We start from the raw sequence: 17,532 nt of genomic DNA on the forward strand, positions 1-17,532 counted from the left end.
ACTCGCGTCTCGCCTCCCCCGCCGGCCGACTAAATTCGTAACGAATTGTGTGCGAGAGACTCTTCTGGGCCAGCAAGGAGCGACGAGAATACGCAATTTGCGCGAGCCCTCCGCGCGCGCGCGCGATTGTAACGTAAAAAATTCAAGGAGGTCCTGACGCCTTTGCCGTTCTCCGCGCGACGCCCTTTCTTTGCCGCGGCGGGATGGTAAAGACCGTTTGCGTTGAGGTGCCACGGGTAGACGTCGGCGCGAGTGGTCGATATTAATTGCGCCTTGACTCATTAATTCGTTCGCATTATCTCGGGAGATCGTCCGAGACCGTGGATGCTGCGCGGCCGCTCTCCGCGTCTCGGCTCGGCTCGGCTCGACTCGAGTTCGGCGAGCAATTACAATATGAAAGGCGCATAAATCAGCGAGTTTAATTAACGCGTTGTTATTATCATTATGACGCCGCGCCCCCGCGCGACAGGATTATGACATTCCCGAATGTTCCTCTACGCGAGCACGAGCTATTTTTAAGCACGGTTCTAGCGCGGGGCGGGCAGGGGAGCTGCGCGTTTCCGGATTTCCAGGAAAGCGTCGCGGGGCGTCGCGTGACGCATTTATTACGTCGTGATCATCATATTAATGAAATAGCGGGGGAGATATCGATACGGCGTAATTAATTAGCTAATAGAAAGCAATCCGCGGATAGACGTCACCGCGCCATTTGTTTTTAATTAAACATCTGTAACGGCGGCATGCCTCGAAACATGTTTCCGACATATCGGCCATCTCGCACGTACTGCGACTGTCTTTGACGTTCACTCGTAATCTTATCGATAAGGGGAGATCTGAATCTCCAAAATGATCTTGCTTTCATTGCCGAATCGGCAATCGCTCTTCTTGCACACGCAAAAAGCTATCATCGCGAGCGACTGTATCATGCTTCGATTATCCGCGACGTCCCTTAAAACGGAGGATCAACGCTGATATTTCCTGCGAGCACAAAAATTGTAGTCGACCTGGAACATTGGAGGGATACTAAGCTCGTTGCGGGGGATCAATCGCGATGTCCAATCACGATCACGATTCGGTCCGAGAGAAATACAAATTTCCCGTTATCATCGGTTAACGGGATTTTTTTTATAAAAATCATACAGGCGCACGCGCGTCGCATTCAAAGTAGGATTGAGGAATACGAGTGGAGGGAAAGGCAATCGGGGTCGATCTGCTGCATGTTGGAGGTCGAGCGCTTGCTCGCTCGGTCCGCTCGCGCGCGGAAGACTTTCGCACGAGCGGTGCGTGCTCGTCGATACTCGTGATCAAATAATCACAGATGATGCGGCAACATCGAGTGGCGCGAGTTTCAGCTATTAGCTGCGATACGCCAACCCAACCCTCTTAACTGCAGGGAGAGGGGATGTGCTCGAAGGGTGGAAGTAGCGTGCGCGCGCGAGGGTGCGAGTTCGCCCTGGAGACCTTGCGCCTCTCGCGGCGCGGAACGCGCCCGGCAGTGCCGATCGCGCCGGCTGAGCGACTCCGCGATATTTTTTAATTAATCGAATTATTGGACTGTATCGCAATCGAATTGAATTAAGTGTCGGCGCTCTGCGCTGTGTAACATGGGAGCGCGCAATTTTCCGTCATTATTTTAGCCGAGTCCCTCCGCGGCGCAACAACCACCCGCGCGCCCCTTTCCCGCTTCCGGCTCGCCCTTACGTGATCCCCGCGTAGCTCCTCTTCGGCGCGTCCCATCCCCTATGCTTGCACTCCACCTATCCGTCATCCCTTTCGACGAGGGCTCACGCACTCGCCGGCGCTCTCGTATCGTGACTGCACCACGTGGTCCGCTAATTACCCATCCAGTAGTATACGTCGAAGTGTGTCACGAGCGTGTGCATGCGTGCACCCTCAGAAAGGATTTATGATAACAAGACGAAAAATATTCTTGACTAATTTAATCGTATTACAAGTATACAAAATATGAAAATAAAACAATTTTTTATTTAAATCAGTAATTTCGATTCTTCTCTCTCGAATTAAATAAGATTGTCTTACTGTCTCGAGACAAGAGTAACATGCACAAATTTATGCTTATATATTCTTGTATGTAGAATAATTTGATATTAGCGCCACTTTATAGTAGGCTTTGTCGATGTCGACGCATCATTTTCTCGCAGTCGCTCGTCGACTCGGCGCTTCTGCGTCCTTTATTCGGATAAAACGGCCAATATTTATGTGTTGCAATCGAAAATCAGGAAAGATTTACAATGAATAAGTGCAATACTCTACAAGAAATATTAAAAGATATGGAAATGTAAGTATGTACAATATACTTACTTGAGAAATAAGATTCGAGATAAGACATTTCCATACCTTTTAATATTTCTTGTAGAGTATTGCACTTATTCATTGTAAATAACAGAAACACTTTCCCGGTTTTCGATTGCAACACATAACTAATGGCCGTTTTGTGCAGATTCTACAAATTCTCTTAGAAGAATAGAATAAAATGTCTTTGAGATCTGACAATATTCTTAAATCAAGAATATTTTGAACTTGCTAGAAATTTGTATCTAAATCCTTCTGAGAAAATTAATGAGATAGCACGAAGATTATTTGAATCTAGATTTTCGAATTTTCTATTCGAGATTAAAATATGCTTCTTTTCAATAATAAATATGATTGTCGCTATAGCGATCTTATTTTATGATAGATTAAAGAGTAATAGCATGAAGTCCAGAAATCTTTTCTGTGGGTGTAAGACGAAGCATACCGCTGAGAGGAAAAAATAGATTTTGCTTCCGGTACGAGTGATTTTTTCGATTAAGTACTCTCGCTCGTACACACATGCACACCCACAGAAAAGATTTCTGGACTTAATGCTATTACTCTTATAATAAATATAGTTGTCGCTATAGCGATCTTATTTTATGATAGATTAATTATATTTATTATTGAAAAGAAGCATATTTTAATCTTGAATAGAAAATTCTAAAATCTAGATTAAATAATCTTGGTGCTATCTCATTAATTTTCTCAGGAGGATTTAGATAAAAATTTGTAGCAAGTTCACAATATTCTTGATTTAAGAATATTGTGAGATGTAAAAGACATCTTATTCTGTTCTTGTAAGAGAATTTGTAGAATCTGCACAAAACGGCCGATATTTATGTGTTGCAATCGAAAATCGGGAAAGTGTTTCCGTTATTTACAATGAATAAGTGCAACACTCTACAAGAAATATTAAAAGATATGGAAATGTAAGTAAGTATGTACAATATACTTACTTGAGAAATAGGATTCGAGATAAGACATTTCCATACCTTTTAATATTTCTTGTAGAGTATTGCACTTATTCATTGTAAATAACAGAAACACTTTCCCGGTTTTCGATTGCAACACATAACTAATGGCCGTTTTGTGCAGATTCTACAAATTCTCTTAGAAGAATAGAATAAGATGTCTTTGAGATCTCACAATATTCTTAAATCGAGAATATTTTGAACTTGCTAGAAATTTGTATCTAAATCCTTCTGAGAAAATTAATGAGATAGCACCAAGATTATTTTAATCTAGATTTTCGAATTTTCTATTCAAGATTAAAATATGCTTCTTTTCAATAATAAATATGATTGTCGCTATAGCGATCTTATTTTATGATAGATTAAAGAGTAATAGCATGAAGTCCAGAAATCTTTTCTGTGGGTGTAAGACGAAGCATACCGCTGAGAGGAAAAAATAGATTTTGCTTCCGGTACGAGTGATTTTTTCGATTAAGTACTCTCGCTCGTACACACATGCACACCCACAGAAAAGATTTCTGGACTTAATGCTATTACTCTTATAATAAATATAATTGTCGCTATAGCGATCTTATTTTATGATAGATTAATCATATTTATTATTGAAAAGAAGCATATTTTAATCTTGAATAGAAAATTCTAAAATCTAGATTAAATAATCTTGGTGCTATCTCATTAATTTTCTCAGGAGGATTTAGATAAAAATTTGTAGCAAGTTCACAATATTCTTGATTTAAGAATATTGTGAGATGTAAAAGACATCTTATTCTGTTCTTGTAAGAGAATTTGTAGAATCTGCACAAAACGGCCGATATTTATGTGTTGCAATCGAAAATCGGGAAAGTGTTTCCGTTATTTACAATGAATAAGTGCAACACTCTACAAGAAATATTAAAAGATATGGAAATGTAAGTAAGTATGTACAATATACTTACTTGAGAAATAAGATTCGAGATAAGACATTTCCATACCTTTTAATATTTCTTGTAGAGTATTGCACTTATTCATTGTAAATAACAGAAACACTTTCCCGGTTTTCGATTGCAACACATAACTAATGGCCGTTTTGTGCAGATTCTACAAATTCTCTTAGAAGAATAGAATAAGATGTCTTTGAGATCTCACAATATTCTTAAATCGAGAATATTTTGAACTTGCTAGAAATTTGTATCTAAATCCTTCTGAGAAAATTAATGAGATAGCACCAAGATTATTTTAATCTAGATTTTCGAATTTTCTATTCAAGATTAAAATATGCTTCTTTTCAATAATAAATATGATTGTCGCTATAGCGATCTTATTTTATGATAGATTAAAGAGTAATAGCATGAAGTCCAGAAATCTTTTCTGTGGGTGTAAGACGAAGCATACCGCTGAGAGGAAAAAATAGATTTTGCTTCCGGTACGAGTGATTTTTTTCGATTAAGTACTCTCGCTCGTACACACATGCACACCCACAGAAAAGATTTCTGGACTTAATGCTATTACTCTTATAATAAATATAATTGTCGCTATAGCGATCTTATTTTATGATAGATTAATCATATTTATTATTGAAAAGAAGCATATTTTAATCTTGAATAGAAAATTCTAAAATCTAGATTAAATAATCTTGGTGCTATCTCATTAATTTTCTCAGGAGGATTTAGATAAAAATTTGTAGCAAGTTCACAATATTCTTGATTTAAGAATATTGTAAGATGTAAAAGACATCTTATTCTGTTCTTGTAAGAGAATTTATAGAATCTGCACAAAACGGCCGATATTTATGTGTTGCAATCGAAAATCGGGAAAGTGTTTCCGTTATTTACCATGAATAAGTGCAATACTCTACAAGAAATATTAAAAGATATGGAAATGTAAGTAAGTATGTACAATATACTTACTTGAGAAATAGGATTCGAGATAAGACATTTCCATACCTTTTAATATTTCTTGTAGAGTATTGCACTTATTCATTGTAAATAACAGAAACACTTTCCCGGTTTTCGATTGCAACACATAAATATTGGCCGTTTTGTGCAGATTCTACAAATTCTCTTAGAAGAATAGAATAAGATGTCTTTGAGATCTGACAATATTCTGAAATCAAGAATATTTTGAACTTGCTAGAAATTTGTATCTAAATCCTTCTGAGAAAATTAATGAGATAGCACGAAGATTATTTTAATCTAGATTTTCGAATTTTTTATTCGAGATTAAAATATGCTTCTTTTCAATAATAAATATGATTGTCGCTATAGCGATCTTATTTTATGATAGATTAAAGAGTAATAGCATTAAGTCCAGAAATTTTTCTGTGGGTGCAGCATCATTGGTTCCATCCGCTGGAAATCCTGATGATGAAAAAGAGCGCTGTTACTTATTGTACATACTGTTTCTTCCATGTATTAGGTGTGTGCAAGTGTTTTCATTTTCTTGAACATTTTCGTTTTAGATGTATAAAATACGATCATCAAACATTTCCTTGTTTTTACGATTTTCTCTCGAAAATTATTAAATATCGAATCCCTTTGCGAAAAAAGGGATTTTTTTCGCGTCTCGAAAGTACACCCTCAGAAAGGATTTCTGATAACAAAACGAAAAATATTCTTGACTAATTTAATCGTATTACAAGTATAAAAAATATGAAAATAAAACAATTTTTTATTTAAATCAGTAATTTCGATTCTTCTCTCTCGAATTAAATAAGATTGTCTTACTGTCTTCAGACAAGAGTAACATGTACACATTTATGCTTATATATTCTTGTATGTAGAATAATTTGATATTAGCGCCACTTTATAGTAGGCTTTGTCGATGTCGACGCATCATTTTCTCGCAGTCGCTCGTCGACTCGGCGCTTCTGCGTCCTTTATTCGGATAAAACGGCCAATATTTATGTGTTGCAATCGAAAATCGGGAAAGATTTACAATGAATAAGTGCAATGCTCTACAAGAAATATTAAACGATATGGAAATGTAAGTAAGTATGTACAATATACTTACTTGAGAAATAAGATTCGGGATAAGACATTTCCATACCTTTTAATATTTCTTGTAGAGTATTGCACTTATTCATTGTAAATAACAGAAACACTTTCCCGGTTTTCGATTGCAACACATAAATATTGGCCGTTTTGTGCAGATTCTACAAATTCTCTTAGAAGAATAGAATAAGATGTCTTTGAGATCTGACAATATTCTGAAATCAAGAATATTTTGAACTTGCTAGAAATTTGTATCTAAATCCTTCTGAGAAAATTAATGAGATAGCACGAAGATTATTTGAATCTAGATTTTCGAATTTTCTATTCAAGATTAAAATATGCTTCTTTTCAATAATAAATATGATTGTCGCTATAGCGATCTTATTTTATGATAGATTAAAGAGTAATAGCATTAAGTCCAGAAATTTTTCTGTGGGTGTGCTTACGTGCGTGGCTTGAGCCGGCATGCGCGGGGCGCACCGACGATCAGCTCTCGCACAAGTATTCTCAGCCTAGCTAGGCTGTACACTTGACGTATTTCAATTAACCTTATTGCCACGGCTGGTTACGCCCGCCAAATGTCAAACGCGCTCTCTCCCTTTCTCTCCTCCCCGTCTCTGTCCTTCTCTTTCTCTCTCTCTTTATGCTGCCCATGTCGCGAGGACCGACTCGACCGTGCCTCACGCTCGAGCCAGCTGCTGGATAATGCTCGTGGAGTATTCAGCGTATCCGGGCAGCGTAATCTGAGCCCCGCGACTGTTGCGACTTCCGTTTGACTCCGATATACTTGAACGTACTCGTGCATTTTGTTGAGCGCGAGATCTTCTCAAAGATTAACTTGCGCGATGCTGCAGCTTCATTACAGCATGACCTTTCCGTCTTTTCTTGCTCGCTGCAGTCTCTGTTGGATGCTGCTCACGATTGGAGCTTTTAGCGTCTGTATCGCGTCCTGAAAAATCGGATACTTCTCATATACGATCGTTTAATACACAGCGACAGATCCTGACAATGCATTCAAGATTGAGCAAGGTATTGTCCATGGTTCCGATCGCTTTCGACGACAATACGGGGTGTCGCCAAAAATGCGCAGTATCCGGAACACCGTCGCGCTGGCGCGACTCGGCGAAAGGAAGTACAAGCCGGATGCGAGATGGGGTGGGCCGCGGGACTTGGTCTAACCAAAACTTAATTGAATCCCAGTCCGAATGTATAATATGTAGACTGCCTGCATAATGTCGTGAGCCGGCAGTGATTCTCAAGTGTACGGGGCATGCCGGCGCGGCCGCGCCGTTGTCACTGCTCGGTCGGCGAATTTTGAGAACCGTCCGCGGAATTAGATATACAATAATGTAAGCGGAGCCCCGCGTTGCGGTGTAAGGGTTGGTGGTAAGGTCATGTATATTCATGCATCGGTCGACCCACCTCCGATTCTCTCACTCAACCGCCACCCTCAACCGCCCCCGTTGTCCCCGTCTCGCCTCCCTTTCTCTGCTTCGACCGACCACCCTCTCTCTCTCTCTCTCTCTCTTAGGGCGCGGGGCACGCCGAGCTAAACAACGACGGTACGAATAGATTTACACCGCGTCCTCGCGGTTTACGACTCGCGCGCATTAAGATGCCCTCTGCGAAGAATACTCGGAATGGATTGCCCGGTCTGCCGACAACCCCGGTCAAGAAGGAGGGTGCAGGCCTGCGAGAACCCCGTGATTGCGACTTTACGCACGAAGCGGTCGAGTGTTGTAATTTTCTTTAGGATGGATAGGCGATGGATTTTCATGTTGAAATAAATGGGGACACGAGTTTACAGCTGCCTGAGAAACCTGATTCGAGTGTATGGTGTCTCATTAAGGCAAGGGGTCGTGCATTCGCGAGATATTCCAGCGATACGCGTTCAACGGCGATTACGGGGACCTCATTCTCGATATTGCTGGTGGGAAATTCTCATAAATTCCTCAGCAGCGTGTCCGAACAGTCGTTAGAGAACGCATTCCTCAAAGAACTGTATCTGGATATAATGAAGGATCCATTTACAAGTAAGATTCGCCTCGCGACTTCATTACCCACGATTTTCCCGCGGGCGCCCCGCGGCATCCGTAATGAGCGGTGGTCATTCATTTTAATATCCATTAAATGCAAATACCGTCTGCACAAACGTTTACTCGTATTTCGAATTATTTCGCTGACTCCCCGTAATTAAGCTTTTCGATGGAAAAGCTCAGACGACATTGCCGGAGAGGGAGGCCGTTCAACGTAACGACGTCACTTTCCCTCTCGACTCCGCGTGGTCACGCAAAAATCTTGCTTTGCCAGTTTAATACACGATCGCTATCGAGTGGCATAAACCCAAAGCGTACCTCGTAAGCACACGTCATTGATCCGTCTCTAAATTTCACCGAGAACAATTTCTAAACTCGACAATTTAAAACATTACGTAAAGTCTGTTTTGTCATGAAACTACGAAATCTCGAGATATAAACGTACATCAGAAAATTATCAAGTTATTATGCAAACGACGACGTTTATCCGCGCGATCCTCGGCAGCCTGTTAACGCCGCCGCACAGTGGGCTAGAATCGAAAAAAGCTGGCCAAAGTCGAACTTTTTCGACTCTTGCAAATCTGTGCATTTCGATCTTTTTTGATTCATGGGTATCAGTATTTTCAAAAATGTGAAAGGAGTTTCGTAGGAAAAATTTCCTTCCCATTAATCAACAATTGATGGGAGGCAACGCGTTAATGTTCCGAAAGACGAATTATGAATGAGTATAGGCTATAGCTTACATTCTTGTACGCGGATGCAAGTAATTTTGCTTTTTACTCTATAAATAGAATTGAAACTCTTTTCCCAAACAGTTATAACCATTACAAATGTTCGTTCATCAATTTGTGTTAATCTCAGTTTTTGTTTTCTTAAAATATAAGAAAGAAGTAAAGTTCAATATCATTTTTTTAAATAGCTGTAAAAGGCTGTTTGGGATTCTTGTTTTATCATCTTGTGTAGGATTCAAACTAAGTATTTCCGTTTGAATTGTGCACACCAACGCACACCTTTGCGTTATATACAGGATGTTTCATTTTAATTTTCATATCGTGATAACTCGAAAATTTGGCGTTTTGGTAAAAAGTGTTTGAAATGAAAGTTGTAGGTTTTTAAGTGAAGCATTACATAGCAATACCAGTATGACCTTGATAGTGTTGTCAAGATCATGTACAGATCACCGTGAAACTTTTCAATGCCGCGAAACGCACGACGCGGCGCGGTAGCGACTGTAACTTTCAAGCTTCATAACTTCGAAGTATTTAACGGATAAATACTTTGTCATAGTGTTCTGAAAAGCTCTTGAGGTAAGCTACAAAAATATCTAATGAAAACTGGAGGCTCCCATTAAAAAAATTCAAGGTGACCTTTGCGTGACCTTGGCAACGCTATTCACGGTCATACTAGTATTATTATCTAATACCTATAACTTTTATTTGAAACATTTTTTTCTAAAACGTCATGTTCTCGAGTTATTACTTTCGGCCAGCTTTTTCGAGTTTAGCCCACTGTGCGCCGCTGAAATTTTCCGACACACCCGAGCCAACCCGTGGCGTGCAAGGGCGAAGAATTTTTCGGGGGGTTCGCGTGTGCCACGGGAGTAAGACGCGACGCGAGGATGCCCCGAGACACCAGCCGTTGCCGGCGGAACGCGCGCCCGGGGTCGTTATACACTCAACATTCTGCAATCTACCCTTTCTATCGGCCCTAATTTATGTTGAGTAAGGCAACGGCGCGCGAGCCCACCCCCGACTTGCTTCGCTTAGGAAGCCTCGGTAATGTTTCAAGTGGCTTGTCTGTTGTTAATTTACCCTGGTGGAGCCCCGATGGGGGTCTGTCTACTGCGCCACCGCGCTCCACTCGTTACGATAAATCGGTCATTATCCGTGCGGCCTGTTGCGATTGCGATCCCGCGCGCCCGGAATTTCGCGCAGTCGGGAGCCATGCGAAGTCCTCGCCCTTTCCGCCCCCTTCGCCGAAGTCGCGGAAAATTAATCGTCGATTAATCGCGCGACAGGAGCTGAGGAGCGCCCATCGCGGGGTGAATTTTACCCGAGGCGAGACTCACGAATCCCTTGAGGCGCGCGATAATGATCTCCATTTAACGGGGTGAATTGTCAGAGCGACGTTGCGTGAAACTTTACATCTTACTTCTTTCTCGGGAGCCTCGCGGGAGTCAGCGACTCGCCTAGTAATGCAATAATGGCGTCTTGACGCCACTTCTTTGTTTTTTATTGTTCGTACGTTTACAATGTTATCCATCGGGAGAAACGAAACGCCTGTCACCTGTCTCGACTCATTGAGATTGCCGTAATTTTTGGCATTTTCAGTCGGCCGCCGTCCATGCAGGCGAAACGGTCGTAAACATATACAGCCTGGGAGGACGAACCCTTTTCCGCGTATCCTCGCACCCTTTCGCGCCGGGGCAGGCCGACTCGGGTGGAACATTAATATCGCGAAATGAAGCTCATTTGCATATAAATAAGGCGATGGTGGGGCACGGCGACGGGGCGAGGGAGGCCAGGATGAACCACCCCGCCGCTCCGCTGCACCCCCCTTCTTTGCCCTCCCTTATACCCCCGAGCCTCGACTCCCCAGGAACCCCACCCTGGACTAATTACACTTACAGACAAAGCGGCCTGAACCGAGGGGTCGAGCGGATTCTATCTCTCGCTCTCCCTTTCTCACCCCTTCTCTGGTCTCTCTTTCCCTCTCTCACCCTCGCTATTCCATGACTATCGCCATGATTCTCTCTCTGCCGAACGATCTCTGTCTGCCTCTCTGCTTTTCTCCGTTCCTGTCCTTTCCACGTAGAGAACGGACCCTCTGCCACCGTCTCGCTGGCATTTCCACTCCCGATAACACCCTTTCGCAATGACCACGTGATAATTGCGACCCCCCGCAGGATTCGTTAGAATCCTTAATCGTGAAGGAAATTCATCGTTCCCTCGGCTTTTTGTGCGTCCTCGCGCGAGTGACGTGTCGAGTCGATTCCTGGTACTTTTATCGACCCCGACTGATCGTATAATTAGTGCCGCGCAAACACATTCGCAAGATTAAAAAATTAAATTGCGATCGACTTGGAACCGTTTAAACATATTTAGAAGCGATGTGTTTATTGCACAGCCGCATTCGCCAAAAACATTCGATCAAATGGTTCGAACGCTTGACAGGATTGATGAAATTCAGATTACATCGGATCCAATCATTTCAGATCCATTGGGAGTTTGGTTTTGTTTAAATACCTTTCCGCGCGTAATTACATGAGAATCTCCATTTCTAGTGAGCTCAAGGACCCAAGTCTACTCGACTTGAACGCTTGCAAACACAGAAAACAATCTACATTGAGAACATACTCGAAATGCACTCGAATTAGTATAAGCCGATAAAAATACTTATAACCATCGATTCGGAGGAAGGATATTAATAATTTTATCAGAGAATCGCAACAGATAAGTGGTCGAGTGTCGCCGGGTAGCAGTCCGCAGCCCGCGCGGAAGATTCGCAAAAGTCTCTAAATATTTCTCGCGCTTTATTTTCGGCCACATCCGGCGCTCGCTTGAGCTTTGTAGCGAAGCTGCCGGACGTGGCTTTTCCCTGCCGAAAAAATCGCTCAATTTTCATAACCGCTAACGCGGTGCCCCGCTCGACAAATCGATCGACCTCGCGACCGAAGATGGGATGAAACCGCGATGCGGCGCGGGGCCGCGTTTCAGGAAAAAAACAGAAAACATAAAAACGCGTATTACCGATTCCGGAATACGGCCATTAGTCTGAAGTCAGCTATCGTTTGTTAAGCGCAAACAGATATTAATGTATTTTTACACGCGCTCGCGAGTTTCGTTCTGCCAGCCGACGCCGACGCCGACGCCGACGCCGACGCCGTCGACGCCAAACTACAGAGCACGGTCCGCGCGGGGTCGAAGCCAAATCCAATTACTTTTATTCGGGCGAAATGAGTGCGGCTAAGTCATTAATACTAATCAATGGACCGGACCCGTACCAGCCGGAACGTAAAGCGCCCCGGCACAGGCCCGGGCGCGTTCCGCAGGAATTACCCATAACTCAAACGGCTCGAAATGACTTTATTGCAAAAAACTTGCGCTTTGCCACCGGCCGCGCCGCTTCTCCTCGTATACGCATTGTTAGAGACCATCCCCGCGCGCGCGCTCGCCGATAAGTAATGTTTATTGTTGCATTTCCAACAGCCAACCCCGAACGGCCCACTCTCGCCCTCCTCCTGCTCGCCCCGGTCCGCGTATTTTTTTCGCGCCTGCCGTTCGCCACCCCGCGAACCATCCCCCGGATTCGCGGCGACGAGGATCCAGTCGGATCCTTTTTTTTTCGTTTCGCAATCCGCGAGCGGGCTAACGATTTTTTATCGATCGGCATGCGGAGCCGATTTCTCCCGGGGAATTTAAAGCGAGACCATCGAAGGAGCAGCGCGTGGGCGGCCGCTCCTTCTGTTCGACTTGGCTGTCTCGAGGCGCGGTGCGAGGAATCGCGCGCTAATTAGAAATTGTAACTTACCTTCCTGGACGTTACGTACGATTATCGATACCCGTTTCGTTACCCCGTAATTACCGCCGGTATCTCCGGGATGGTAATTAGGAATCGCAGAAGCGTATAATAATAAAGGGACTTTCGAACCGCGAGGGCGATCGCGCTCCCACGATCGGGGAATCGGCGCGATCCATTCGCGATTGACACACGACGAGGAGAATCGGTGTCGTTCGCGAGGTGGAGAGAAAGTCGACGATCTCGTGAAAAAGCCGGTCCACGCCGCTACGCTGATTAATTTATGCGAAATATCGGAAGCCCGTAAACACGTGTTTCTACGGCTGGCTGTATATACCGTGCGCACTTTTACAAGCAAAATGGTCGAGCCGGTGCATTCAACTAATCCCCCTCGTCTCGTCCATTTAATATGGGTGGCCATGCTGGCGGTATAGCCGTTTACGAATTTGCGTGGAAAAAAAATTGAACTGCCGTACCCCCCCGCGCCTCCTATTTTCGTTCGTTACCTATCGACCGGGCTTTATCTATTTTTTATGCAATGAAATGCCTCGACCAGCGACGCGCGCGGGCGCGCGAGCGCGGTCCATTGTGCGACTTTGACGAAAATACAAGCCGGGATTACAAGCCGCGCCCAGAGGATATCCCCCTTTCTAAAAATAAAAAAAAGAGTCGGGACGAATATAACGAGATTGTTTGACAGTACAATTAACGCGATATTTGCGAAACGGGTCGCTTTATCCGTTCTCGGCTTCGCGGCCTCCTTTCCTGATAAAAAAAACCGGGGATGACAATCGATATCGAGATTCGTGCATCGCGACGTGCATTCCCCGGTCGACGAAATTGTACGCGTTTAAGGGGGGAGCCTGCTTTAGAACGCTGAAAATAAGGTATATTTTACAAATTGTTTTTGGAGAAACTATACAGCGGATCATTATAAAACTTTGATGCATTTATTAGTACATGTTTAAAGATAAAAAAAATTATTTTTTGATTTGCATATATCGCTTGTAGAGGTCGTCCTGGAGAAATCTTAGTGCAGCCGCGTCGCCGGCATTGCAAATTGGTGAGCATTCTCCTGCCTCGAAATTTCGTCTAAACTGAAAAATTGAAATGTGTTCTCGTTATTTATGAGTTCCCATCGTCGATGAACCAAAGAGAGAAGAAAAAAGTTGAAAAGTGCCAAAATGGTGGAGCTTAGAACACAAAAGTACGATTTTTAGGCAAAGTTTTTGAACTTTTTCATGCAAAACTAATTGTCTTAATGTTTTTATGAATATTAAAGATTCATCGACGATGGGAATTCATAAATAACGAGAAAATATTTCAATTTTTCAGTTTGGATGAAATTTGGAGGCGGGAGAATGCTCACCAATTTACAATGCCGGCTGCACTAAGATGCCTCCAGGACGGCCTCTACAGGCGATATATTCAAATCAAAAAATAATTTTTTTTATCTTTAAACATGTACTAATAAATGCATCAGAGTTTTATAATGATCCGCTGTATAGTTTCTCCAAAAAAATTCGTCAAATTATACCTTATTTTCAACGTTCTAAAGCAGGCTCCCCCCTTAACGCGAACGTAGAACCCACGACGTTGGAATTATACAGGGTGAGTCACCTAACTTGACGACCTTACATTTAGAACGCTGAAAATAAGGTATATTTTACGAATTGTTTTTGGAGAAACTATACAGCGGATCATTATAAAACTTTGATGCATTTATTAGTACATGTTTAAAGATAAAAAAATTATTTTTTTATTTGAAAGTATCGCTTGTAGAGGTCGTCCTGGAGAAATCTTAGTGCAGCCGCGTCGCCGGCATTGCAAATTGGTGAGCATTCTCCTGCCTCCAAATTTCGTCTAAACTGAAAAATTGAAATGTGTTCTCGTTATTTATGAGTTCCCATCGTCGATGAACCAAAGAGAGAAGAAAAAAGTTGAAAAGTGCCAAAATGGTGGAGCTTAGAACACAAAAGTACGATTTTTAGGCAAAGTGTTTGAACTTTTTCATGCAAAAATAATTGTTTAACTTAATGTTTTTATGAATATTAAAGGTTCATCGACGATGGGAACTCATAAATAACGAGAAAATATTTCAATTTTTCAGTTTGGATGAAATTTGGAGGCGGGAGAATACTCACCAATTTACAATGCCGGCTGCACTAAGATGCCTCCAGGACGGCCTCTACAGGCGATATATTCAAATAAAAAATAATTTTTTTTATCTTTAAACATGTACTAATAAATGCATCAGAGTTTTATAATGATCCGCTGTATAGTTTCTCCAAAAAAATTCGTCAAATTATACCTTATTTTCAACGTTCTAAAGCAGGCTCCCCCCTTAACGCGAACGTAGAACCCACGACGTTGGAATTATACAGGGTGAGTCACCTAACTTGACGACCTTACATTTAGAACGCTGAAAATAAGGTATATTTTACGAATTGTTTTTGGAGAAACTATACAGCGGATCATTATAAAACTTTGATGCATTTATTAGTACATGTTTAAAGATAAAAAAATTATTTTTTTATTTGAAAGTATCGCTTGTAGAGGTCGTCCTGGAGAAATCTTAGTGCAGCCGCGTCGCCGGCATTGCAAATTGGTGAGCATTCTCCTGCCTCCAAATTTCGTCTAAACTGAAAAATTGAAATGTGTTCTCGTTATTTATGAGTTCCCATCGTCGATGAACCAAAGAGAGAAGAAAAAAGTTGAAAAGTGCCAAAATGGTGGAGCTTAGAACACAAAAGTACGATTTTTAGGCAAAGTTTTTGAACTTTTTCATGCAAAAATAATTGTCTTAATGTTTTTATGAATATTAAAGATTCATCGACGATGGGAATTCATAAATAACGAGAAAATATTTCAATTTTTCAGTTTGGATGAAATTTGGAGGCGGGAGAATGCTCACCAATTTACAATGCCGGCTGCACTAAGATGCCTCCAGGACGGCCTCTACAGGCGATATATTCAAATAAAAAAATAATTTTTTTTATCTTTAAACATGTACTAATAAATGCATCAAAGTTTTATAATGATCCGCTGTATAGTTTCTCCAAAAAAATTCGTAAAATTATACCTTATTTTCAGCGTTCTAAAGCAGGCTCCCCCCTTAACGCGAACGTAGAACCCACGACGTTGGAATTATACAGGGTGAGTCACCTAACTTGACGACCTTACATTTAGAACGCTGAAAATAAGGTATAGTGTACGAATTGTTTTCGGAGAAACTATACAGCGGATCATTATAAAACTTTGATGCATTTATTAGTACATGTTTAAAGATAAAAAAAATTATTTTTTTATTTGCATATATCGCTTGTAGAGGTCGTCCTGGAGAAATCTTAGTGCAGCCGCGTCGCCGGCATTGCAAATTGGTGAGCATTCTCCTGCCTCGAAATTTCGTCTAAACTGAAAAATTGAAATGTGTTCTCGTTATTTATGAGTTCCCATCGTCGATGAACCAAAGAGAGAAGAAAAAAGTTGAAAAGTGCCAAAATGGTGGAGCTTAGAACACAAAAGTACGATTTTTAGGCAAAGTGTTTGAACTTTTTCATGCAAAAATAATTGTTTAACTTAATGTTTTTATGAATATTAAAGGTTCATCGACGATGGGAATTCATAAATAACGAGAAAATATTTCAATTTTTCAGTTTGGATGAAATTTGGAGGCGGGAGAATGCTCACCAATTTACAATGCCGGCTGCACTAAGATGCCTCCAGGACGGCCTCTACAGGCGATATATTCAAATCAAAAAATAATTTTTTTTATCTTTAAACATGTACTAATAAATGCATCAGAGTTTTATAATGATCCGCTGTATAGTTTCTCCAAACAAATTCGTAAAATTATACCTTATTTTCAACGTTCTAAAGCAGGCTCCCCCCTTAAAGTGAAGTGATCTACCGGCACACACTTCGCCACGGAGCTTCGGGATTTATTCATGGGTCCAGTCGTCCGCGGGAGCTCTTCTTCCCGAATTACCCGAGTGCCGAAGCCCTAAAACGCTTGATCTATATCCAACTATGGCGATACACGTTCCGGCATATTTCCATAGCATTATGCAAAGAGGCCGTACCGGTAACATTAGTCTCCGCGGTGCAACCACCACCACCGCCGCCATCACCACCACCGTCGATACATGCACCCCCGGGTAGTGAAGCGTTACGGCACGTACACATATACGTACTTCTCCATCGATTTATTATAATTTAGATTGTCTTCTAAGAACCCGGGACGTGCACGCGTACGTGTGTGCGGCGGCGCGCCGCCTTAATAATGCGCCGGCGTTCGTTAATTATTCCGCCGGTATTCCGTAAATATGCATGAATTACATATCTGCGGGCACGAAAGCGGAGCGGCGCGAGGAAACGCGCGGTTAATACGGTCGGCTTCCCCATTTTCTTTTTCGTTCCCTCTCCCGCGAATCTCACCTTTCCGCTTGCGACAGCTCGCGCGCGTTTTCGGAAAGTCGCGCGGTTCCCATCAAATTACGGTATATCGATTAAATCGGACGGTCCGCGCGGACGGTCGGCTGGGTTAAATCACTTTGGTCCTCCCGCGCGCGCGTTGCTGGATTATGTTTATGGGCAAAGTCCTGATGCCGGGATAACGCCAACTGGCATTCGCGATTTTCATTGCCGCGCGTAAGTGATATCGAAATCAATATTCGATGATGACCAGTCACGAATGTAAGACTCGTAATATTCGTTGCGAGC

The sequence above is a fragment of the Ooceraea biroi genome, chromosome 13 (assembly GCF_003672135.1).
Source record: "Ooceraea biroi isolate clonal line C1 chromosome 13, Obir_v5.4, whole genome shotgun sequence".
Classification (NCBI taxonomy): domain Eukaryota; kingdom Metazoa; phylum Arthropoda; class Insecta; order Hymenoptera; family Formicidae; genus Ooceraea; species Ooceraea biroi.